Source organism: Macaca nemestrina, chromosome 2 (genome assembly GCF_043159975.1).
Source record: "Macaca nemestrina isolate mMacNem1 chromosome 2, mMacNem.hap1, whole genome shotgun sequence".
Taxonomy (NCBI): Eukaryota; Metazoa; Chordata; class Mammalia; order Primates; family Cercopithecidae; genus Macaca; species Macaca nemestrina.
This window is the reverse complement of record NC_092126.1, coordinates 105,465,889-105,489,833: the sequence shown is the minus strand read 5'-3', so window position 1 is coordinate 105,489,833 and position 23,945 is coordinate 105,465,889. Positions and strand designations below refer to the sequence as shown.

The window sequence follows — 23,945 nt, the reverse complement described above, 5'->3', positions numbered from 1 at the left end:
GCCTAACTTCTTCTTGCCACTCTTTTACCATTCAAACTATCCTCCCATCTAGAATTTTGCCTTCATTTAATTTATTCATTCACCTGTTCATTCATCCACACTTCCTTCCTTCCATCCATGCATCCATTTGTATCCTGAGTACCAGGGGCATAGGAGACACAGTGGTGAACATAAGAGTCATGGTCCTGCCTTGAAACACTTATATCCTTATGGGGCATGCAGCGATTATACCGATAGGCGCCCATCCTTTAAGGAATACCTTGAATACCACCTGACATACTGGTGTTTTGAGCAGACCAAGCAGAATTAGTCTCTCTTACCCTTTCTACACTGACATGCCATTTTGTCAGAACTTCAGTTACTAGACTTATTAAGTGTCTTGTGGGTATTTCAGTATCTGACTCATCTAGTTAGGAGAGGGCAAACTTCCATACACAGCTACCCTTGATCCACCACCTGTACGCCATAGCTCTTGGCCCAGGCTGTGCTCAGGGGGTGCATACTAATGCCTGTGATGGAGAACCAATTCACACAAAGCACATTAATGCAGGCCTTTAAACTGCAAACATGACAACATGGCAAACATAACCAGGACATGTACCTTACTTCTCTATCCCAGCGCTTACTCATCGAAGGAGAACACAGACACTGAATTAAATAAGTGCTAATGGGTGAGTGATCATTATCTATCAACTAATTCTGGCATCATCCACTGTATCAGCCCATTGTGCATAAGGCATTTGACACCTATGATGGGAAACGGCCCATGGGAGCAGCAGTGGTCCCGTCAACCCATAAACAAACCAAGTGCTTGTAGTGCACACAACTAGACAGGACAGGAGACTTAACTTGGTATTTTGTTCTAGGAATGAGTCTTCAACAAAGAAAAATTATTCAAAAAATAAGAATATTACTGAGGTTGTTTCTTATTTTTTTTTAAGACAGTGTCTCACTCTGTTGCCCAGGCTGGAATGCAGTGGCACAATCTTGGCTCACTGCAGCCTTGACCTCCTAGCCTCAAGCATTCCTCCCACTTTGGCCTCCCGAGTAGCCAGGACCACTGATGTGCACCACCAAGCCCAGCTAATTTTATTTTTTGTAGAGACAAGGTCTCCCTATGTTGTCCAGGTGGGTCTTGAACTCCTGGGCTCACGCAATCCTCCTGCCTTGGCCCCCCAAAGTGCTGGGATTACAGGCATGAGAAATCTTGCTGGGCCTGAGGTCAATTCTTATCAAAGTCACAGTACCATGTTGTTGCTTTGAAATAGAAAACAAAAATGAGAACCTGGATCAAGTGGAGGACCAAACTCACTCTTCGGTCTCCATCCCCCTCCAAGATGTTAGAAGGGGCAGAGAAGCGGGGGAAAAAAATTACTTGTGACAAATAAAACCACACAACAGCATGGGAAAATAAAGACGAGATGCTGAGGACGAACCAAAAGTATGAGGTATTCCTAAATATGGTAAGATCAAATTAAAGGAGAAAGGCCCAGTCTTACACATGAGCATTCATTCACACATACGTACATGTCTACACACGCACAGGAAATGACTGGTGCAGTCGGTGGGAGTAGATCCTGGGGTGCTCCACACGGGAGGCTACCGTCAGAAGGAGCAGGAAGGGCCAGGGGCAGGGATTCACTGCAGAACCAAAGCAGGAACAGCAGAGAGGACCAGTCCCTTCCCTGTTCCCCCTGCTTGAGCCAAGGCCAGGAAGGCGGCAAGGCAGTAACTGTGGGGGCTGTACACACTCAGGTAGAACATGGAACACCTCTGCCTGGAAGAAGAGCAATGCCAGAGACCTTGTGTCAAATAAGAAGGCCATTCAACAGGTGAAAAAATTATGGATTTGTGAGAAAAGAGAGCGTAATGACTCATGACCCTTTGGGCAGGAGCCCACTGAAAACACCTGTCAGCACCCAGCTACCTCCTGCAGCTTCCTACCATTCCATACTGACCGCTCTCCCTCAATTCAACGTGCAAAGCTTCACCACAGAGCACTTCCACTCAGGAAGTTGGCATGGTTTTCCAAAATGCCAAGAAAAGGGTTAAAAATGAGAAAGTGAGAACATGTAGAATTTTACTTGGTGCTTTAGGAAAGCAGTTCAGTCCTGGAGGGGGGACTACCTCTCACTGCTGGGACTTCTCTGCCTCATGAGGGAAATGTCACAGCAAGTACACTTGGTGTTTCAGCCAGCCAAAAACAAGACCAGACCTGCTTCGTCACTTGGCAAAGCTCTGCTGGGAAAAGAAGTTACGTCCTCCCCCGGGTAGAGCAATAGCCCAACCTCAAGGCGGAAGATTTCTCATATTTCTTCCCACCTCCCGCTAGCAATAAACCACCATTCAAAGGCTCAAGATGGGCCCGTAATAGGCAAATATTTCCTCTTCTCACTATCAAGTAAAGAGTGAGTTCCCATGAAGTTCATCTCTGGGAAAGACCTCACAGTCATAAAACGCCACCATGTGTGTTGGGAGCAAGCCCCCAAAATCTGGCCATAAACTGGCCCCAAAACTGGCCGTAAACAAAATCTCTGCAGCATTGTGACAGGTTCATAATGGCCCTAACGCCCAAGCTTAAAGGCTGTGGGTTTACGGGAATGAGGGCAAGGAACACCTGGCCCACCCAGGGCAGAAAACCACTTAAAGGCATTCTTAAGTCACAAACAATAGCATGAGCCATTTATGCCTTAAGGGCAAGTCCCGCTGCAGTTAACTAGCCCAACCTAATCCTTTCATTCGGCCCATCCCTTCGTTTCCCATAAGGGATACTTTTAGTTAACTTAATATCTATAGAAACAATGCTAATGACTGGTTTGCTGTTAATAAATATGTGGGTAAATCTCTGTTTGGGGGTCTCAGCTCTGAAGGCTGTGAGACCCCTGATTTCCCACTTCACACCTCTGTATTTCTGTGTGTGTGTCTTTAATTCCTCTAGCGCCGCTGGGTTAGGGTCTCCCCGACCGAGCTGGTCTTGGCAATGTAACTGATGGAACATGGGGCCAAACAAGGTTGACACCTAGTCGGTAGCATCTCTTGGCTAAACATGGATCTGGTCGAACTGTCTCCACAGCAGCTCCACAAAAGGCAGTGCCAGCCTATCCCTAGTAGAACAGGCAGGGAACCAACACATTCCCGCCTGACACACCCACACAACAGGCTAGAATCATCTGGTGTCAATGCTGTTTGGTGGTGGGGAAAGCAATAGACTCCAGAAAGAAAAAAAAAAAAAGGTCCCTTCTAAGAAATCTAAGAATAAGGTGACCCCTTGTGGCCAAAGTCAAGGAGAGCTGCACAGGCCATCTCCATAATCCTACCCCATGTCCTCATTCTTTGGGCCTTTAAAGCATCTGAAAATTTGCCAGGGCTGACGGTCCATGTTTCCAGGGCTGAAAGTCAACCTATTTACAGCGTGGGTCCTTGTGCCCATGTGATATCTTTTTCCTTAAAGCATATGACCAGTGAGATAACGTATCAAAAGGTAAGGCTATGACAAAATGCCTTTTTAAAAAACTCTGGCCCAGGCGCAGTGGCTCACACCTGTAATCCCAGAATAGTCTTCAAGAATTCCCCAGGAATGCTTTCAGCATGGCGAACATCACTCCAGAGCATTGTCTCACCCTCCCAGCAACCTGGGACACAGAGATTTGCCTGTTATTACAGATCAGTAAGCTGGGATGCACAAGGGCTGTGGGATATCTTGTTGGTCAAGTTGATCCAGCTAACTAAGCAGCAGATCAGGCAGAAGCAGCCTCAGCTGTCCCACTGAAAGTTGTGCTCTTCCCTCCAACACCTGCTAGCCAGTTCCTAGGAGGATGCACTTGAAATGCTGGGGAATTCCCAGGATGTCATCATCAGGAAGTTTTTGTTCTAAATAGATGGAAGACTTCATACATGCGGCAGGCATGTAAAATGAAACACACTCACAAATTAGGGAGGTGTTGGAATAATTTTCTCCTTTAAAGCACAGGAAGCAGAGGCAAGAATTTAGTAACTTGTCTGCAGAACCACAGAGGGTCAGGGGCCTGCGTAGGACGGGAGCTTATTCAAGTTCCTGCTGTGAATGGACACTGCCGGCCCACCCTGGAGGAAAGGAACCCTTTATGCTCTCTGTGGACATCATTTCCCCACAGTTGCAATTCACTTTGGTAACAAGCTGTAAAAATGTGTTCTCAAATAAGTCTCAAAAGAAGGGCATCCATTTCCTGACCAATCCCAAAGCCCAAAAGTCCATGGCTTCAGGTAGATATGCACTAACAACAGCCCCGAATCCCACCGACCTCCAGCCTGACAAACCATCAAAAGGCCAGGCTCAACCATCAGGGCAGATTTACCCCTCGGCATCCCCTCCTTGCCCAGTTACTGTAACAGCCCCATGGTGGCCAGTCACATGGCGGCTGGTGTCATTTGTGGAAAATAGCTTTTTATTTATTTATTTAATTCTTTTTCTGTTTTAAGTAGAGATGGAATCTCACTATGCTGACCAGGCCAGTCTCAAACTCCTGCCCTCAAATAACCCTCCCATCTTAGCCTCCCAAAGAGCTTTTTAAATCATGCTATTGCTCTTCCTTAAAACCTCCCAGCTCCCTACAAAGTGCTTCATCATTTTGCCTCCACGTTTCTACGGGAGAGGCTACTGTTTCCCAGTACGCACTCTCCGCTTCTTCCTTTTGGTCATGCAATCCCCAAGATGTGGCTGGGCCCACGGCCCCCCATCTAGAAACTGTTTCCCAGCTTTCCCTGTAGTAAGGTGTGTCCACATGCCTGGTTAACAGGATGTAACAGAACTTCCAAGTCATGCCCTTTCCGCAGTTGCAGAGTTGGGCTGGTACTGGAGCCATGCTCAGCTGAATTAGTAAAGGCAATGCCCAGGAAATGACCAGAGCTACCTCAGCTGCCTGAAACACCCTGGTGGAGAGACAGGTCCTGGACCTCCTTCCACTTGGACTTTTAAAAGCCAAAGAAATGGCCGGGCATGGTGGCTCACGCCTGTAATCCCAGCACTTTCGGAGGCCAAGGTGGGCAGATCACGAGGTTAGGAGATCGAGACTATCCTGGCTAACACGGTGAAACCCCGTCTCTACTGAAAATACAAAAAATTAGCTGGGCAAGGTGGCGTGCACCTGTAGTCCCAGCTACTCAGGAGGCTGAGGCAGGAGAATGGCATGAACCCGGGAGGCGGAGCTTGCAGTGAGCCGAGATTGGGCCACTGTACTCCAGCCTGGGCTACAGAGCGAGACTCCCTCTAAAAAAAAAAAAAAAAAAAAAAAAAAGCAAAAGAATAAACGGCTACCTTATTGAGGCCACAATTCCAATTACTCTGGTCTCTGTTAAAGCAGCTAACTCAACACCAGAATAGCCTTTCTTACCAAGCCCAGCCTCTGCTATTTTCTCCAATTTCCCTTCACTTAAGGCATACCAACTTCTCACCATTTTCCAAACACATTTTTTTCACAAATCTAAGTTTCTACACCAGCTGTTTTGGCTCCCTAGAATGCCCTTCACTGCCTAGCAAACTTCATCTTAAAATATCATTCAAATGTCACTCTGTATTGCAAAGCTTCCCTTAACCTCTCTTCTCTGGCTTCCACAGTACTCAGTACATAAATGACTTCACTACGATGTTCGAAGTGTATTCTCTGTGGCTCTTCCCTACTAATTGTGAGCCTCTCAAAAGAAAAGGCTTTGAATTATCCACCTTACCTTCAGCCCAGCCCTTACTACTTTGCCAGGCAACAGTAAGCGTGAGATGAGTGACGGAACAACGGAAGCAGAGAACAGCAGCCGGTGGCAGATCTAGTCTGTGAATCCCCTGCCTACCCAGGACAGACACAAGCCCAGCCTGCAGCATGAGGCAGGTGGAGCCATCTAGTGTCAAGGTCTTTTCAAACCCACCTAAGTATGCCCCTAGGTCTTTATCCAGCATACAGGAAAGTCCCATGGTATAGTAAATGTCCCCTCAATTGCTCAGCAGATGTCAGTCCCATCCCCACCATTCTTACGGCACCACTTTGAAAGTAAAATAACCTAAAAGGACTCTTTACCTCTTCAGAGGTATAACCCTTCCTAGGTTTTTTTCAAGGCGTAAGATTTGGAATGGACCTTCCTACCCAGGATGTGGGTTTCAGTTAGGGCCGCCTGGGAGTGAGGAAAGAGTGCTGGAGCCCGCTTGGCACCTGGAAGGTGTGGAGTGGTAGAAGCAGCTGTGTCCATTCTCCACCTGACTGGGGCTAATCCTCACCTGCAGAGAGCAGCTAGGAGGAGGCCGGCTAGAAGGAGCCTCCTCCGTCTAGGGATTTGCACGGATGCTCAGGTGACATGCCAGCTTCACAAAACCTGCCAGGTGCCTGAGACAATGCTTACATTTTACAGCGCTGGGATTACAGGTGGCTCACACCTGTAATCCCAGCACTTTGGGAGGCCAAGGCGGGAGGATCACTTTGAGGTCAGGAGTTCAAAACCAGCCTGGCCAACATGGTGAAACTCCATTTCTACTAAAAATACAAAAAAAAAAAAAAAAAAAAAAAAAAATTAGCCAGGCGTGATGGTGGACACCTGTAATCCCAGCTACTTGGGAGACTGAAGCAGGAAGAACTGCTTGAACCCGGGAGGCAGAGGTTGCAGTGAGCCAAGATCACACCACTGCACTCCAGCCTGGGCGACAGAGCGAAACTCTGTCTAAAAACAATGAAAATACAGCACTTTGGGAGGCCGAGGTGAGTGGATCACAAGGTCAGAAGATTGAGACCATCCTGGCCAACATGGTGAAACCCCATCTCTACTAAAAATACAAAAATTAGCTGGGCGTGGCAGCGCGTGCCTGTAATCCCAGCTACTCGGGAGGCTGAGGCAGGAGAATCGCTTGAACCCAGGAGGCAGAGGTTGGGCAGTGAGCTGAAATCGGGCCACTGCACTCCAGCCTGGTGACAGAGCCAGACTCGGTCTCAAAAAAACAAAAAAAAGAAAAGAAGAAATACAGATCTCTGGCTCTCAGAAGAAGTCAGCCTATCTAGGATCAAGGGACCTCCTCCTCCACAGAGGAGTTAAATGCTCTGAGTGGTGGCCACCCCCAGAGAGGGAGTGCGATCATTCCAACAGGGTTTCTGGGCCTCGTGCCTGCACGCTGGAGCTTAAGGCCTCTAAGCCCAGAAGAACAGAGACCTGAGTAGCTAAAAGGTGAGCAGAGTCTGCAGAAGAGCTGTCTAGAAGGAAAGTAGACCTAGACACTCGCCCGGTTGGCAGAAGATCTGAGAAAACAGCAAGGGGAAAAGAATAAAAGACAGGAGAGAGAAAGAGGGAAAACCTGGTGAGAGAAGCTCAAGCAAAAGCAAAGGAAGAGAGAGGAACAGGAGAAGGGGGAAAGGAATACCAGAAAGAGACAATGGCAGGAAACCAGCACCACAACTGCCACCTGCTGGAAGAAGCCGAGAGGCCTGGGTGCCGGCCAGGAGCACGGTTTCAAGTTTGGAGAAAGGACACCCAGCCTTGGTTCTGCCCTCACAGCTTCGTCCTGTCACTCTGGCAAATCATATCTTCATATGCCTGGGACTCAGTTTCTTCCTCTGTAGAACAAAGGTGCATGGCTGCAGAAAAGCTTTCTTCATATCCTAAATTTCTCCGAGTGGTGTGAGTAAGAGTTGCACATTCTGAGAGCTGTGTCTGGGGGCAGCCACCACTCGCAGCACTTCCCGGTGACGTCCCTTGGACCTCGACATGCTGACTTCATCCTAGAGACCAGGGATCTATATTTTTATGAGAATCCCTGATTTCTAAATGTTGAATACTGAGGGCCAGATTAAGCATGCATGCCTCCGGTCTGCAAACTGGGACTTCCATCCTGGTGCTGCACTCTGGGACTTCAGAGAATGCTGCAGACCACATTAAAGGTGACAAAGAACAAGAAAAGGGACCTTCACTCATCAAATAATGACCACCTTACAGAGGTCCATCTTTTTCATTTTTTTCTTCCCTGTCCCTCTCCCACTCCATTTCTTTACCCACCAACCTTCCACTTGGCCATCAGAGAGCCGGGCGCAGAGCATGACCCCTGGCTATGCTTGGGGAGGTGTTCTGGCTAGAGGCAATAACCCTCTCTCATGACACATTACCCATGGCAGTGACTGCAAACCCACAGCAACGTTTTAATGACTTCACAAGACAACACTCCTCACCTACTCAGCCACTTGGAAACCATTCTGTACAGACTTGGAAACAATTCCACTTTCTTAAAATTATAAGGATTAAAGGGCAGGAATAAAGACTCATACTCGGGCCACACTGGTGCTGGAGATGTATGTGATACTTTGTAAGTGGTATCTGACAGACAACCTTCTAGAAAATTCCTCTCTATTAAGGGACCATGCAGTTTAGAGCTTTACCTGAACATCTTCAGAGATTCAGTCTTAGTAATTACTTTCCATACCACAAAAGTTGTGATTCCATAAATTACAAAGAGGACACTAGGGCTAAAAACTACTGGCACAACCTCCTCATTGAATGGAAAAGGACACTGTGTTCAAGCTGAGGAAGTGGCCAAATGTCACAGAGCAAACCAGTACCAGACTAGAGATGGGTGGTGCTTGGCCTGCTGCAGGTCCCACCACGCAAGGGGACTCGGAATGTAGCAAGAGCACCTCCAGATGCTGATTCATTTTTCATTGTTTGCCCAGCACCCGGAACCTTGCCCGGTAACCAGTAAGTGTTCAATAAACGTTTGCTGAACAACGCAAAGCACTTGTATCTATGACTGCCTTTCATTTACTCTCACAAACCAGCAGGCTGTGCAGGATGAGGATTGGGAACACATTTCATAAAGGAGGAGACCCACATCTAAAAGACAGAAGGGGATACTGAGGCCCTGCAAGGTTCAGAGACATGGGGGAAGTCTCAAGGCTAAGCAGTGGCAGAAATGGAAGCAGGACCTCCTTCGTCCTGTCACTCTGGCAAATCACATCTTCATATGCCTGGGACTCAGTTTCTTCCTCTGTAGAACAAAGGTGCACACCCTGGCTCACACCGTAGCCACAAAGGGACAAGGGACAGGTCCAAGTCTTCCTTTTCTGCCTCTCTCTCCACTGAGGGACAGCCCACTTGCTGTGAACAGCAAAGGGGATCTCCAGAAGAGAGAAGGACAAGCAGAGAAACCCTCGTAGAATCAGAAAGGAAAGACTAACTATGCTTCAGAGACAGGAACAAAAACCAACACTGGGGAGTTCTCTAGAATGCCGTGGCCTTAATTAGCAACAGAAGAAACACTTTCTAAGAAAACGGACAAAAAAAATTACACAGTTGAATTCCACATAGCCTGGTGTCAAGTACTGAGCTACCATCTACTCACACATACACGCACCAGCCCCGGTGACACATACCCCCAAAGAAGCAGTAGCACAGAGACGGCCAATCCAGCCAACTCAGTCGTGTTTGGAAACAGGGTGTCCGACGTGAAGCTAAGGGGCAACTGAATGTGGCACATTCCACTCGGGCATGCCAGTTTGTTGCGCAACAAGAAAGGACAAGAAGGGCAGGGCAAAGGAAAGGGAGGAAGAATCCTGTTATGGAGGCCCCAAAATGCCACAACTAAAAAAAAAACAGGCGAGAATTACATTACAGGTTATTAGTGTTAGATTGATTCTAATACTAAAACACAAAGCAAAAATTGTACAGAAATTTATTTTAAACGTAAAAGTTAACATGTATAAGTTCAGCCCAGAGTTAAATCTGCAGGAAAATACTCAATAAATGGACTGTTACTGTCTATTTGAATTTGTTTTAATAGGAAATAAAAAGACAAAATACTTTTGATCTCCAATAGTATTGATAACTTCTCTTAAAAGCATATGTTGGCCGGGCACAGTGGCTCACGCCTGTACTCCTAGCACTTTGGTAAGCAGAGGCCGGCAGATCACTTAAGAGTTCGAGATCAACCTGGCCAACATGGCAAAACCCCCTCTTTACAAAAAATACAAAAATTAGCCCGGCGTGGTGGCGCACACCAGTAATCCCAGCTACTTGGGAGGCTGAGGTATGAAAATCGCTTGAACCCAGGAGACAGAAGTTGCAGTGAGCTGAGAACGCACAATTGCACTCCAGCCTGGGCAACAGAGGGAAACTGTCTCAAAAAAAAAAAAAAAAAAAAAAAAAAAAATTTAAGTATGTTACATGATACAATTATTAAATAACCAAGAGAAGATTATTTTACATGAAAATATCCAGTGCCGTATAAATGTAATTAAAGTGCTCACAACTGATCTAGTGTTTAGACAGATGGAGCTAGTGTAAATTGGAACAACATTTGCAGTAAACAGTTTGACAGTATGTTCAGGCCGGGCGCGGTGGCTCAAGCCTGTAATCCCAGCACTTTGGGAGGCCGAGACGGGAGGATCACGAGGTCAGGAGATCGAGAGACCATCCCGGCTAACACAGTGAAACCCCGTCTCTACTAAAAAATACAAAAAAACTAACCGGGCGAGGTGGCGGGCGCCTGTAGTCCCAGCTACTCGGGAGGCTGAGGCAGGAGAATGGCGTAAACCCGGGAGGCGGAGCTTGCAGTGAGCTGAGATCCGGCCACTGCACTCCAGCCTGGGTGACAGAGCAAGACTCCGTCTCAAAAAAAAAAAAAAAGACAGTATGTTCAGAGAACCAAAAATGTGTCCAAGATCCTTAAACCAGTAATTGCACCTGGGATTAAATCTAAGAAAGGAATAAAAACAATCTAAAGTGTAAAATTCATAAGCTTGTTTATGGTACACGTGACAAAGTTAAAAACATGCATAACCAGGTTCCTCAAAAACTCAAACACAATTACCATATGTTGCAGCAATTTCACTTTAGCAAATTCCTGCCACTGCTTCTATCTCAAAAGAAGTGAAAAGTGGGAACTCAAACAGATATTTATACACCCGTGTTCTTCGTAGCATAGATAAAAACAATCCTAACACCTATCAGCAGATGAATAGATAAACAAAATGTGTAGATACATTGGAGTGCTATTCAGCCATAATAAGCAATGACGTACTGATACATGCTGCAACATGGTGAACCTTGAAAACATTATGCTAAGTGAAAAAAGCTGGCCTCAAAAGACCACATATTGAATGATTCCATTCATATGAAATGCCCAGAACAGGTAAGTCCACAGAGACAGAAAGCAGATTAGTGGCTGGCAGAGGCTAAGGGAACGGGACAATGTGGAGCGACTGCTAATGGGTAGATGGTTTCCTTTTGGGGTAACGAAAATGTTCTGGAACTAAACAGTTATGGGTGCACATTTTGAGTGTACTAAATGCTACTGAACTATACCCTTTAAAATGTTTAAACGGGCCCAGCCCAGCGGCTCACGTATGTAATCCCAACACTTTGGGAGGCCAAGGCAGGACGATCACTTGAGCCCTGCAGTTTGAAACCAGCGTGGGCAACACAGTGAGATCCCGTCTCTATAAAAGAAAAACAGTGCTTTTGGCCGGGTGCAGTGGCTCATACCTGTAATCAGAGCACTTTGGGAGGCTGAGGTGGGCGGATCACCTAAGGTCAGGAGTTCAAGACCAACCTAGCCAACATAGTGAAACCCCGTCTCTACTGGAAAATACAAAAATTAGCCAGGTGTGGTGGCACACACCTGTAGTTCCAGCTACTTGGGAGGCTGAGGCAGGAGAATCACTTGAACCCAGGAAGCAGAGGTTGCAGTGAACCAAGATCATGCCATTGCACTCCAGCCTGGGCAGCAAGAGTGAAACTCTGCCTCAAAAAAAAAAAAAAAAAAAAGAAAGAAAAGAAAAGAAGAACAATGCTTTTAAGAAAATTAATTTTTTTTGCTCATCATCACTGGCCATCAGAGAAATGCAAATCAAAACCACAATGAGATACCATCTCACACCAGTTAGAATGGTGATCATTAAAAAGTCAGGAAACAACAGGTGCTGGAGAGGATGTGGAGAAATAGGAACACCATTGTGGAAGACAGTGTGGCGATTCCTCAAGGATCTAGAACTAGAAATACCATTTGACCCAGCCATCCCATCACTGGGCATATACCCAAAAGATTATAAATCATGCTGCTATAAAGACACATGCACACATATGTTTACTGCAGCACTATTCACAATAGCAAAGACTTGGAACCAACCCAAATGTCCATCAATGATAGATTGCATTAAGAAAATGTGGCACATATACACCATGGAATACTATGCAGTCATAAAAAAGGATGGGTTCATGTTCTTTGCAGGGACATGGATGCAGCTGGAAACCATCATTCTCAGCAAACTATCGCAAGGACAGAAAACCAAACACCGCATGTTCTCACTCACAGGTGGGAACTGAACAATGAGAACACCTGGACACAGGGTGGGCAACATCACATACCAGGGCCTGTCATGGGGTGGGCGGAGTGAGGAGGGATAGCATTAGAAGATATGCGTAATGTAAATGACAAGTTAACGGGTGCAGCACACCAACAGGGCACATGTATACATATGTAACAAACCTGCACGTTGCACACATGTACCCTAGAACTTAAGGTATAATTTAAAAAAAAAAAAATTAATTTGTTTAAATGGTTAAATGGCATATATTATGTTTGTTTTGTTTTGAAGAGACAGTGTCTCATTCTGTCACCCAGGCTGGAGTGCAGTAGTGCAATTATGGCTCACTACATCCTTGAACTGGGCTCAACTGATCCACCCACCTCAGCCTCCCAAAGTGCTGGGATCACAGGCATGAGCCACAGCGCCTGGCCTATAATACTTTTTAAAATGACATTGTTAGGCTGAGTGAGCTGGTCTATGCTTGTAATCCCAGCGCTTTGGGAGGCCAAGGCAGGAGGATCCTTTGAGCCTAGGAGTTCAAGACCAGCCTGGGAAAGATGGTAAGACCTCATCTCTACAAAGAAAAAATTAAAAATCCAGGTGTGGTGGCACACACCTATAGCATCAGCTACCGGGGAGGCTGAGACAAAAAGACCCCTTGAGCACAGCAGTTAGAGCATGTAGTGAGCTGTGACCACACCACCACCCTCCAGCCTAGGAGACAGCAAGACCCCATCTCTCACTCTGTCACCCAGGCTAGAGTGCAGTGGCATGATCTTGGCTAACTGCAACCTCCATCTCCCAGGCTCAAGAGGTTCTCGTGCCTCAGCCTCCCAAGTAGCTGGGATTATAGGCACATGTGAACATGCCCAGCTAATTTTTGTATTTTTAGTAGAGACACAGTTTTGCTATGTTGTCCAGGCTGGTCTTGAACTCCTGAGCTCAAGTGATCTACTCGCCTTTGCCTCCCAAAGTGATGGGATTACAGATGTGAGACACTGCACCTGACCTTTTTAATTTTTTCTTTTTTTTTTTTCTTTTTTTTTTGAGACAGAGTCTCACTCTGTCACCCAGGCTGGAGTGCAGTGGTGCGATCTCGGCTCACTGCAACCTCCACCTCCCAGGTTCAAGTAATTCTTGGGCCTTAGCCTCCCAAGTTGACCTAGCTAATTTTTGTATTTATAGTAGAGATGGGGTTTTGCCATGTTGGCCAGGCTGGTCCTGAACTCTTGAACCTAGGAGATGGAGGTTGCAGTGAGCCGAGGTCTCACCATTACACTCCAGCCTGGGCAACAGAGTAAGACTCTGTCTTAAAAGAAAAAAAAAAAAAACACAAAGTAAGAAGTGAGGAGAAGGATTAGATTACCATTAGGTTCATGGAATTCCTCTTCCCAGGCTTTTCTTGGAGTCTTAGTACACTCTGGAGTAGGGGCTAGCTTTTGACCACAGAAGACACACACCTGGTATAGAAAAGTGCTTTGAAAACCAGTCTCCTGAAAAGGGGAGAGGCTCCGGAAGTGTGAAAACTCTTTTCTAGGTATGAAAAAAAAAAAAAAAGAAGAAGACGCCGGCCCACAGTATCTTTCAAAACAAAAATGTTGGCAAATTTCATACTTATCCTTGTCAAACACAATATAAGATGTCAAAATTTGGCATAAACCCAGTCCAAAACAGAATGATCTTCATGTAATTTTTAATAAATAACACATTCATATGGGTTTAATCAAAATGGATGCATTTTGAATTTAATAAGATTACCATAACTAGTATTGGGCACGGTGGCTCACACCTGTAATCCCAGCACTTTGGGAGGCCGAGGCGGGCGGATCACGAGCTCAGGAGATCGAGACCATCCTGGCTAACACGGTGATACCCCGTCTCCACTAAACATACAAAAAATTAGCCTGGCGTGGTAGTGGGCGCCTGTAGTCCCAGCTACTCAGGAGGCTGAGACAGGAGAATGGCGGGAACCCGGGAGGCGGAGCTTGCAGTGAGCCGAGATCGCATCACTGCACTCCAGCTTGGGCGACAGAGCAAGACTCCATCTCAAAAAAAAAGAATACCATAACTTCTAATCCTGTGGCTTTAGGCAGTCTAGCCCACGGACAATAAGGAGGTTTGTTTTGGGAAAGGACTGGTATCCTCTTTGTTTCAAAGCTAAACTATAAGCTCCTCCTAAAGTTAGTTTGACCTGTGTCCAGGAATGAATAAGGAGAGCTTGGAGGATGACAGCAAGATGGAGTCAGTTAGGTCAAATCTTTTTTCACTGTCTTAGATTTTCTGAGTTCACAGCTGCTTCTGGGCCTTCTGTCTGGAACACCTTTCCCTTCCCTGCCAACCACCCCTTTGCCCTCTGATCTCAGATGGAGTGACTTCTTCAGGGCCACCTCCCTAGATAGGTGGGCTAAGTTACCCCCTTGGCACCTGGCATTTTCCACTGATCACAATTTGTAGTCACTGATTTAGTGATTGATTACCAGCAGTCTCTGTCATTGGAATACACAGCTCCAAGAGGGCAAGGACAGGGTCTGCTCAGGGCCAGAGCAGACACTCAATAAATACTGCAGAATGGAATGAGCAGCCAGTTTGGTTCTTCACAAGCACCTGCAGTGCCCTGCACTGGGAAAATCAACCTTCACAAACACAGAGCAGAGCAGCCAGGACCTTCACTGTACACCTGTGGGAGACCTGGGGCTTTCGTCAAAATGATGCCTTTCTCCTGGTCACAAAAATGCACAAGGCAAGACTTGCTTTTCTGTCTTCTACTCCTCGACACCTTCCTGGGCCACAAAAAGCCTGGTTGTCAAATGGCAAAGCTCACACCCCACCTACAAAAGGCGAGGGGCTGAGCCAGGACGACAAAATTCAACACATGAAGCTGAATCGGGCAAGGGAAGTCAGAATAGTGAGAATGTTTACAACCCTCAACAGGAAAAAGCCCTTCAGCCCTTATGCTGCAAAGGCAGGAGGAACACTTTCAGGACTACTTCACAGGAACTTAAAAAGCTCTGTGTGTAGGACTCCATCCCCACAGAGGAGCACCCCAGCCTTGCATGGCTCTCAACCTGCAGAGGGCTGTACTTTCTCCTGTGCCCACCTTAGCAGAAGCCCCAGAAGCCCAGATCTACCAACCCCCACCCCCCAACACACACACACACACACACACACACACACACACACACACACACACACCCCATGGCCTTTCCCTCTATTGTTTGTGTGGCTCCAGCCACAGCCGGGAACTGCCTGTCTGGGCTATTCAAGTTATCCCCACATGGACAGCTCGTATAAGTGTTCTGGTTACACAGTTGCATTACTCCTGGTATTTTTAGTGTCCAATTTTGCAACACACACAAGGTTGTCAGGAACAAATATATAGTTACAGTAAGAATGCCTGTATAAAGTTTAATTTTGCACACTCAAAGCAATCAGTCATTTTCTTTACAGTTCTAGCCTTTACACCATGCTTAGGATGGCCTTTACCATCTCAAGATTAGTAAAATATCCAGTAATATTTTCCTCTAGCACTTTTACGGTTGAATTTTTAACATTATATCTTTTCTTTCTTACTATTTTTTTTTAACTGCTGTTTGCTGAGCAGGGCTAATTCACAGGCAGTGTGCGCAGGGTAGCAGCCAACATTACATCTTTCAATCACCTTTTGAACCATCTGGATTTTACTGGGTTTGATGGAGTTATGTAGGGATTCACTGCACTTTCTTATAATGATAACAAACACATCAGTAATAATAGTAAACATTTATGGAATGCTACCATAAGCACTTACAAGCATTTACATCCATTAACTCATTTAATCCTCCTAACAGTCCTAACATTTACTCCCATTTGACAGAAGAATGAATACACTAAAGCACTGAGAAGTTGAATACCTAGACCCACATCACACAGCTTGTAAACAGTGAGCTGGTTTTCTAACAGAGCCTGAACTCGGAGGTCACAATCCTAACCACCACCCACACCTGCCTCTGGCCCCAAAGATCCTGACCTCACTGATTAAATAATCTCTCCTTATAACTCTTCTTTCTCTGAATTTTCTCCTAGCCCAACTTCCGGTCTTTTGCATACTTTGAGAATTTCTTAAGCAAAGCACATAGATAAAGCTTCACTTTTTGACCCATTCTGAAACTTTGCCTTCAAACAGGAGCATTATGGTCAAATTGGATAAGACTCATCTTACTACTGTCAAGCCTCTTGGTGGTTCAGCGTCAGGAGGTTTCATCACTTTGCTGTCTTTTGCGTTGCAGAGTACGTGCTACCAGATTCTTTCTTCTTCTAGTGATTTAGAAGAGAGCTTCCACAAGCAGTGCTGGGAACGGAGGGTGCCAGGCAGTGTTCAGGGTGACCATCAGCTAAGAACTACTTCCACCATTTACCCATCATGCTATGCAAATACCATTGTTTTCCTGTCAGGGTCATTATGTGAAAGGTTCAGGAATGCTAATGTTGAATGTTCGAATCTTTTTTTTTTTTTTTTTAAAGGCAGGGTCTCACTCCTGTCACCCACGCTGGAGTGCAGTGGTACGATCACAGCTCACTGCAGCCTCAACTTCCCGGGCTCAGTGATTTTCCCATCTCAGCTTCCCAAGTAGCTAGGACTACAGGCAGGCAGCACCACACTTGGCTAATTTTTTGTATTTGTAGTAAACATGGGGTTTCCCCATCTTGCCCAGGCTGGTCTTGAACTCCTAGCTCAAAGGATTCACTTCGCTTGGCCTCCCAAAGTGCTGGGATTACAGGCTTGAGCCACTGCCCCTAGCATGCATCATATTTTAAATTATGGTCAAGCAGGCATGGTAGACACTACTAGTGGCCATCCACTATCCATACTCTTCTTAGTATCAAAGCTCTGGGCTCTAAGGAAAAACCACATTTCTTAGCCTCCCCTGCAGCAAAATGAGACTACAGGGCTAAGTGTTGGCCAATGAGATAAAAGCAGTGGTGTGTGAGCCTTTCTCAAAGGCTGCCTTCCCTACATCCTGGAATTCGGACATGATGGCTGGAGCTTCAGCAGCCTTCTTAGATGTGAGGTGACCTTAAGGATGGAAACCACATCTAGTATGGTAGAACTGAAGGACAGGAAGAGCATGGGACCCTGGGGACAGCAGGGCTGCACCAGTCCTGCACAGTCTCCCTCTGAACTTCTTATATTTCAGAGAAAAATAAATCCTATAATGTGAAGCCACTGTTCTATATAGCCAAACTTAATCCTTACTGATATAGTTACCTTTAAAGGTACTATCTGTACAGGCTAAGAGGTTAACAGGCCAAGAGGTTACAGGCTAAGAGGTTAACCTGTATTTTCCTAATTATCCACAGCAAAAATAGAATAATCTATTTGCACTTAATCTCACCCATCTCCCTCCAACCTCAGGTTTTACTGTTCTAATCTGGGAGTTCAGATGAAATTTCCTGTTTTTAAATAATTAATTTCTTTTTTTTTTTTTTTGAAACGGAGTCTTGCTTTGTCTGTCGCCAGGCTGGAGTGCAGTGGCGTGATCTCGGCTCACTGCAACCTCTGCCTCCCAGGTTCCAGCGATTCCCCTGCCTCAGCCTCCCAAGTACCTGGGACTACAGGCGCGCACCACCACACCAGGCTAATTTTTGTATTTTAGTAGAGACAGGGTTTCATCGTGTTGGCCAGGATTATCTCAATCTCCTGACCTCATGATCTGCCCACCTCGGCCTCCCAAAGTGCTGGGATTACAGGCATGAGACACTGCACCAGGCCCAAATAATTAATTTCTTAGACTTGTTTTCTGTTGTCCAAAAACATTTTTACCCAATATTTATGATTAGACTCTCTAAGGCTTTCAAGGTAGCCTGAGCAGCTTCCAGAGTTCAAGGCCCACATCCCTTCCCTTGTCCTGCCTGTCCTATGTTCCCCTTCAAAGGTGGCTCTAACTAGGGGACAAGCGAAGTCAGTTAGCAATGAAGGGGTAAATTCTGGAAAAGTTAAGTGCTACGTTAGGAAAACTTATTTTATTAATAGTACAAAATCTTATGAAATCACAATGCCAACTGTGCTTCTACCATTCAATGCATTCATCTGTATTACTGTTAATCTAAATTATTTCCTGAACAGGAAATTCTGTTTAAAAATGAACAATGGTTACTTTTTCAAAACATTAAATGAGATCATCTGGATATTAAAAGATTTCAAACTCATCCAAAAAATATTAGTCTGACAATATGCAGTTAAGGAAAACAAATAAACTCTGACAGTAAAATGATTCCACATTTACTTGAACCAATTTTCCAATGAACACAAACATAAATTCAAAATGTGGAAAATTCCAAAGGGCAACCTACAAAGCAGTATACAAATAAATAAATGTAACATTATAACCTTAAAAAGTAATTATTCAGGTGATAGAGTCACTATACACAAGACTCCAGTGCACATAAAGTGTCTATTTTGTTATTATTATATTTTTATTTTTTATTTTTAAATAAAGAAGAGGTCTCACTATGTTGCCCAGGCTGGTCTCAAACTCTTGAGCTCAAGTGATCCTCCCACCTCAGCCTCCCAAAGTGCTGGGATCACAGACGCGAGCTTGGCCATAAAATATCTGTTAAGTGTACACTCGAATAGCATTGATGACCACTCAAGAAGGATCCCCTACCACCACTCTCTAAGGTTAGGGGCAAGCCTGTCAGAATCAGGAACAATGACAGCAGAAATCAAGAGAGTTTTGAAAGCTTATTAAGAATGCATGGCCAGGCACAGTGGCTCACGCTTGTAATCCCAGCACTTTGGGAGGCTGAGGCAGGCACATCACTTGAGGTCAGGAGTTTGAGACCAGCCTGGGCAACCCAGCAAAACCCCATCTCTACTAAGAAAAAAAAATACAAAAATTAGCTGAGCGTGGTGGCGCATGCCTGTAATCCCAACTACTCAGGAGGCTGAGGCAGGAGAATCTCTTGAACCTGGGAGGCAGAGATTGCAGTGAGCCAAGATTACACCACTGCACTCCAGCCTGGGGGACAGGGGCAGACTTCATCTCAAAAAAGAGAAAAAAGAATACAGCCACACTGTGGGAGATGCGAGGAGACTGAGGGATGAGGCATGACAGCTAAAGGGAAAGGAGCTTTTTGGGGGTGGATGAAAATGTTCTGAAATTGAACAGATTCACCAACTGAGCTGGTGATGATTGCACAACCCCATGAACATACTAAAAACCACTGAATTATACACTTTATATGGATGAACTGTATGAAGCATGAATTCTATCTCATGAAGCTGTGACAGGAAAAAACTATAACCACAAGGAATGTGAAAGGAGGGCTGCTGAGCACACACACTGACAGAGGCAGGAAGCAGAAAACTCTCCGAGGCAGACACGGGAGGGTCCCTGGAGAACTTCCCACCTGCCGGGGTCACTGTGCACAGGGGGCTTGCCTAAACATGCCAGCAGCGAAAAATTCAGTCCCTTAACACATGCGCAGTAAGGGAAATAAATCAAGGTGGAATGGCTCAGACTAGTGGCCCGCATGCACACTGGAAGGTCAGGGTAGAGTCGCCAGAAACTCATACCTTATACAAATAGGGAAGACAGCCCCATCAGCAGATAGAGAAGCCCTTGTATTCAACTGTGAAGGGAGAAGCAGCAACCTGCTTTCAGGACCCTTCTCTTTGAGTGTCCGTGTGCCTACTTCTCCCTGGTCATGAGACAAGAACCTTGACCTTGCTCGGCTAATGAGCAAAATATCCTGCATCAGTACCCCTAACACATCAGCAAATCTCTGGAAAACAGAAGATATCACAAAAGATAACTCTGAATCCATGAGAAAGATTAAATTGCCTTCCACATCAACTGTTTGGAAAGCCCAAGGTAAAAGGAGCTTCTAATACCTTTAACAGACATTTCTTCTGAAGATAGGGTAAGACAGGTAAAATGAGATTTTGGCTGGGCGCGGTGGTTCACACCTGTAATCCCAGCACCTTGGGAGGCCAAGGCAGGCGGATCACCGGAGGTCAGGAGATCGCGACCAGCCTGGCCAACATGACAAAACCATATCTCTACTAAAAATACAAAAATTAGCCGGGTGTGGTGGCGTGTGCCTGTAATCCCAGCTACTTGGGAGGTTGAGGCAGGAGAATTGCTTCAACCTGGGAGGTGGAAGTTGCAGTGAGCCGCCACTACACTGCAGCCTAGGTGACAGACTGAGACTCCATCTCAAAAAATAAATAAATAAATACATGACATTTCACACTTAAGAACAATAAGCTTTGGTTACCTAGATTTTCAATGACATGAAACGACTGTTTACAGCTTAACAATGCTGAGTAAATAGGTGGAGGATTGCAGGACTCACCAACAGCTCTTTGAATGCTATTTGGCTTCCCAACAAAAAAGAGGTGGTTCTCTCTTACCACTAAGTTGGTGTCATAATAGAGGTCATTCCTTGAAGGTCTAGGCCAGGAGTCTGCAAACTATGGCTCAAGGGGAAACCCAACCCCCTGCTATTTTTATAAAGAAAAGTGTTACTGAAACACAGCCACACCCGTTCCTCCCGGGAGAGTCTATGGCTGCTTTATGTGCTGCAAGAGCAGAGACAAGCATTGAGACAGAGACCTTCTGACCTGCAAACCTAAAAGATTTATTCCCCGGCCCTTTACAGGAGTTTGCCAACTTCCGCTCGAGGCCATAAGAGTCATGTCCTCCCCCTCCTCAAGCAGGGCTAATAGAAGAAGCCAATAATTCAGAGGTGACTGGCACCACGAGGCTTTCATGAAGGCCACCAGTGTACCTTAGCCATTGAGTGCCACTACTGTCACCTAAGAATATTCTAAAGTCTAAGCTGTTCACTTCGCCCACAATTCTTCCTGCATCCTTCCTGAATCACCCTTGCTATGGTTCACTATTTGCCCAATATGCGCAAAATATTTCACAACTCTGTGACTTCGGGCTGGGCCACATGACTCGTTGTGGCCGACATAACTCCATGTCCAGTGGGAGGCTCTAAGCAGGCCTGTGTGGCATGGTTGGGTCTGTCCTCCTGAGCTCTCGGCTTCTGCCCAGAGGAGAACACGTCCCTAGGTAGGTCCCAACTTTGTGGCCCAAATCTCCAAACAAGAGACAAACAAAGCCAATCCTCACGTGACCCATGTCTGTGAGCAAGAAATAAATGCCGTAGGAACCACTAGGATTTGGAGGCTGTTAGCACTTCTACAGCAACAACTGACTAATGCACAGCTAATTTAAAGTCCTGTGAAGTTGGCCAGGCACGGCGGCTCTCACCTGTAATCCCTGCACTTTGGGAGGCTAAGCAGGGGGTGGATCACCTGTAGTCAGGAGTTCAAGACCAGCCTGGCCAATATGGTGAAACCCTGTCTCTACTAAAAATACAAAAAAATTAGCTGAGTGTGGTGGCACATGCCTGTAGTCCCAGCCACTTGGAAGGCTGAGGCAGGAGAATCACTTGAACCCAGTAGACAGAGGTTGCAGTGAGCCGAGACTGTGCCATTGCACTCCAGCCTGGGCAACAAGAACAAAATGCTGTCTCAAAATAAACAAATAAATAAAGTCTTGTAAAGTACAATCACTGACAGCTTGAATAAAGTTCACCACATGGGACTGAAATTACACCTCCATCAGAATCTCCTTACATGAGTCTAAGCAAGAAAAACACAGCCACGCTTGACTATAATGAAACCATCCCTCACAAAAACTACTTCTGGAATTAGTTCCAGTAAACAGAGTGGATGGGAAGAGAATAAAGGCAGATGGAACAAGGCAGGAGAAAAGATGAGATGAGAGAAGATTTCTTTCCTTCTACACAATTAAAGTTGCCTGCCTTACCTGTCACCATTTATTTTTTAAGAAAGACAAGGTCTCTTGCTCTGTCGTCCAGGCTGGAGTGCAGTGGCACAATCATGGTGCACTGCGGCCTCTACACCCTGGGCTCAAGTGATCCTCCCACCTCAGCCTCCCAAGTAGCTGGGACTACAGGGCATGCACCACCACACCGGCTAATCTTTATATTTTTTGTAGAGATGGGGGTCTCACTATGTTGCCTAGGCTGGCTTCAAACTTCTTGGCTCAAGTGATTCTCCTGCCTCGGCCTCCCAAAGTGCTGGAATTACAGGCGTGAGCCACTGGCCTTAACCCTGGCAGTCTCTTCCTACGATTAACTCCCATTTCCTTCAATCCGTTCCAAAAGTTGCAAAACCCAGTGAAGTCTCCTGGCTCCTGTTGCTAGTGCGTCTCTGGCCCACTAGGTGGTGCTTTATCCTCACCTGGACAGGCCCATTCTGCCACACATCCCAGGCAGCCTGAACTCAGATTAAAGGCAAAGGAAGAGAGGTTGGGCACAGAAAACTTCCAGGACCTGTCACAAAGTCAGCTTTGCCCCTTCTCATTTCTACTCACATAAATAGGGAGAAACAACAGTTAAAATAGCACTGGACAACGAGTTCAAATCTGCAGGTATGACCACCTGAATGGTCTACGGTCAGGATTTTTTAAAGCTGAACAAAAGAGCATAATTATATTTATCAGATAAGATGAAACCAAACATGTTGGTTTGGGAAAGAGAACAGAATTCCTACTAAGAGAAGAACATCAGGGTCCCTCAGCATGGCTCTCCCTCTCTGCATGGCTGGGGTATGAAGGAGGGGCCCTGACCACAGGCTTAGCTCAACATTGTCTTTCCAACCATTTCCATCTCTCCCACTAAGAAGGTTCAGTTTGTACCACGCAAATGTTCCATCATCTAGGTCAAAATCAAACTAGGGTTTAAACTCCCTGGAAAGTCAAGATTAGGGTCTTGCTCTGAGCTGGCACACTCAGGTCTGGAGTTGGTGCTGGCATCCTCTGGCTCCTTGGGCCACCTCCCCCTCATTTTCTCCCATCTGCCTTTAAAAATCCTTGCTCACTTGAGACTCAGGCCATCAGCAGGGTCTGATGGTCACCATCAGCAGGTCACCCCCTGCCTATGCCCACTTGTCCACCCATCAGCAACTCCGCCCCGGTAGAGGTTGGTGGCCGTCCTCTCCACCGAGTGCAGTCACTCATCCAGGCTGCCACTGCCACTCCCACACCTGACACCACCTGACTGCCTGGCTCTCAAGTCTGGGACCTCCATGGCCCTCCTTTCACATGCCACTTCTGCCAGCCACACCCGGACCACCTCTGAAATCTGGAATTCAGATGCTCCCCTCCCTGACTGCAACCCCCACCCTCACAGCTCTCCCTCACTTATCCCCACTATTCCATCTGGAGACCCCCAGACCCTCGATCCCTCTGCATGGCCTCTACCGCCCCTTTCCCGTCCAGCTGGAATCCCCCAGCCCTTTGCTCCAGCAACACTGGTGCCTAAGGCTCAGCCTCCCTCACTCCCGTGGGACTTTCATGGCACCCATACAGCAAAACCCAATTCCGGATGAAACCACCTGTCCACCTTGCTCTCCCTGCAGCTGGGCTCCAAGGGGTACACTGTGGATTCCCATGCTCAAAAGGCCCACCCTGCTAGGCGCTCCTTCTTTTCCAACACCGTGATAGAGGGTGGCAGAGTAGGAAGTGAGCCTGGACCAGATAAGGCCTCAATAGAGCAGTAAATTTGTAAATTAGGGTAAAACCACTTTCTAGGCAGCTTCCAGTCACCCCAAAGGGTGAGCTG

General features: G+C 46.3%; 1 protein-coding gene across 9 annotated transcripts in view; it reads right to left on the bottom strand.

Annotated features, from left to right (window-relative positions):
* LOC105480262 (trafficking kinesin protein 1) overlaps positions 1–23,945 on the bottom strand; it is a 213,005-nt gene that overhangs the window by 103,825 nt on the left and 85,235 nt on the right. The gene's annotated exons all lie outside the window — the stretch shown is intronic.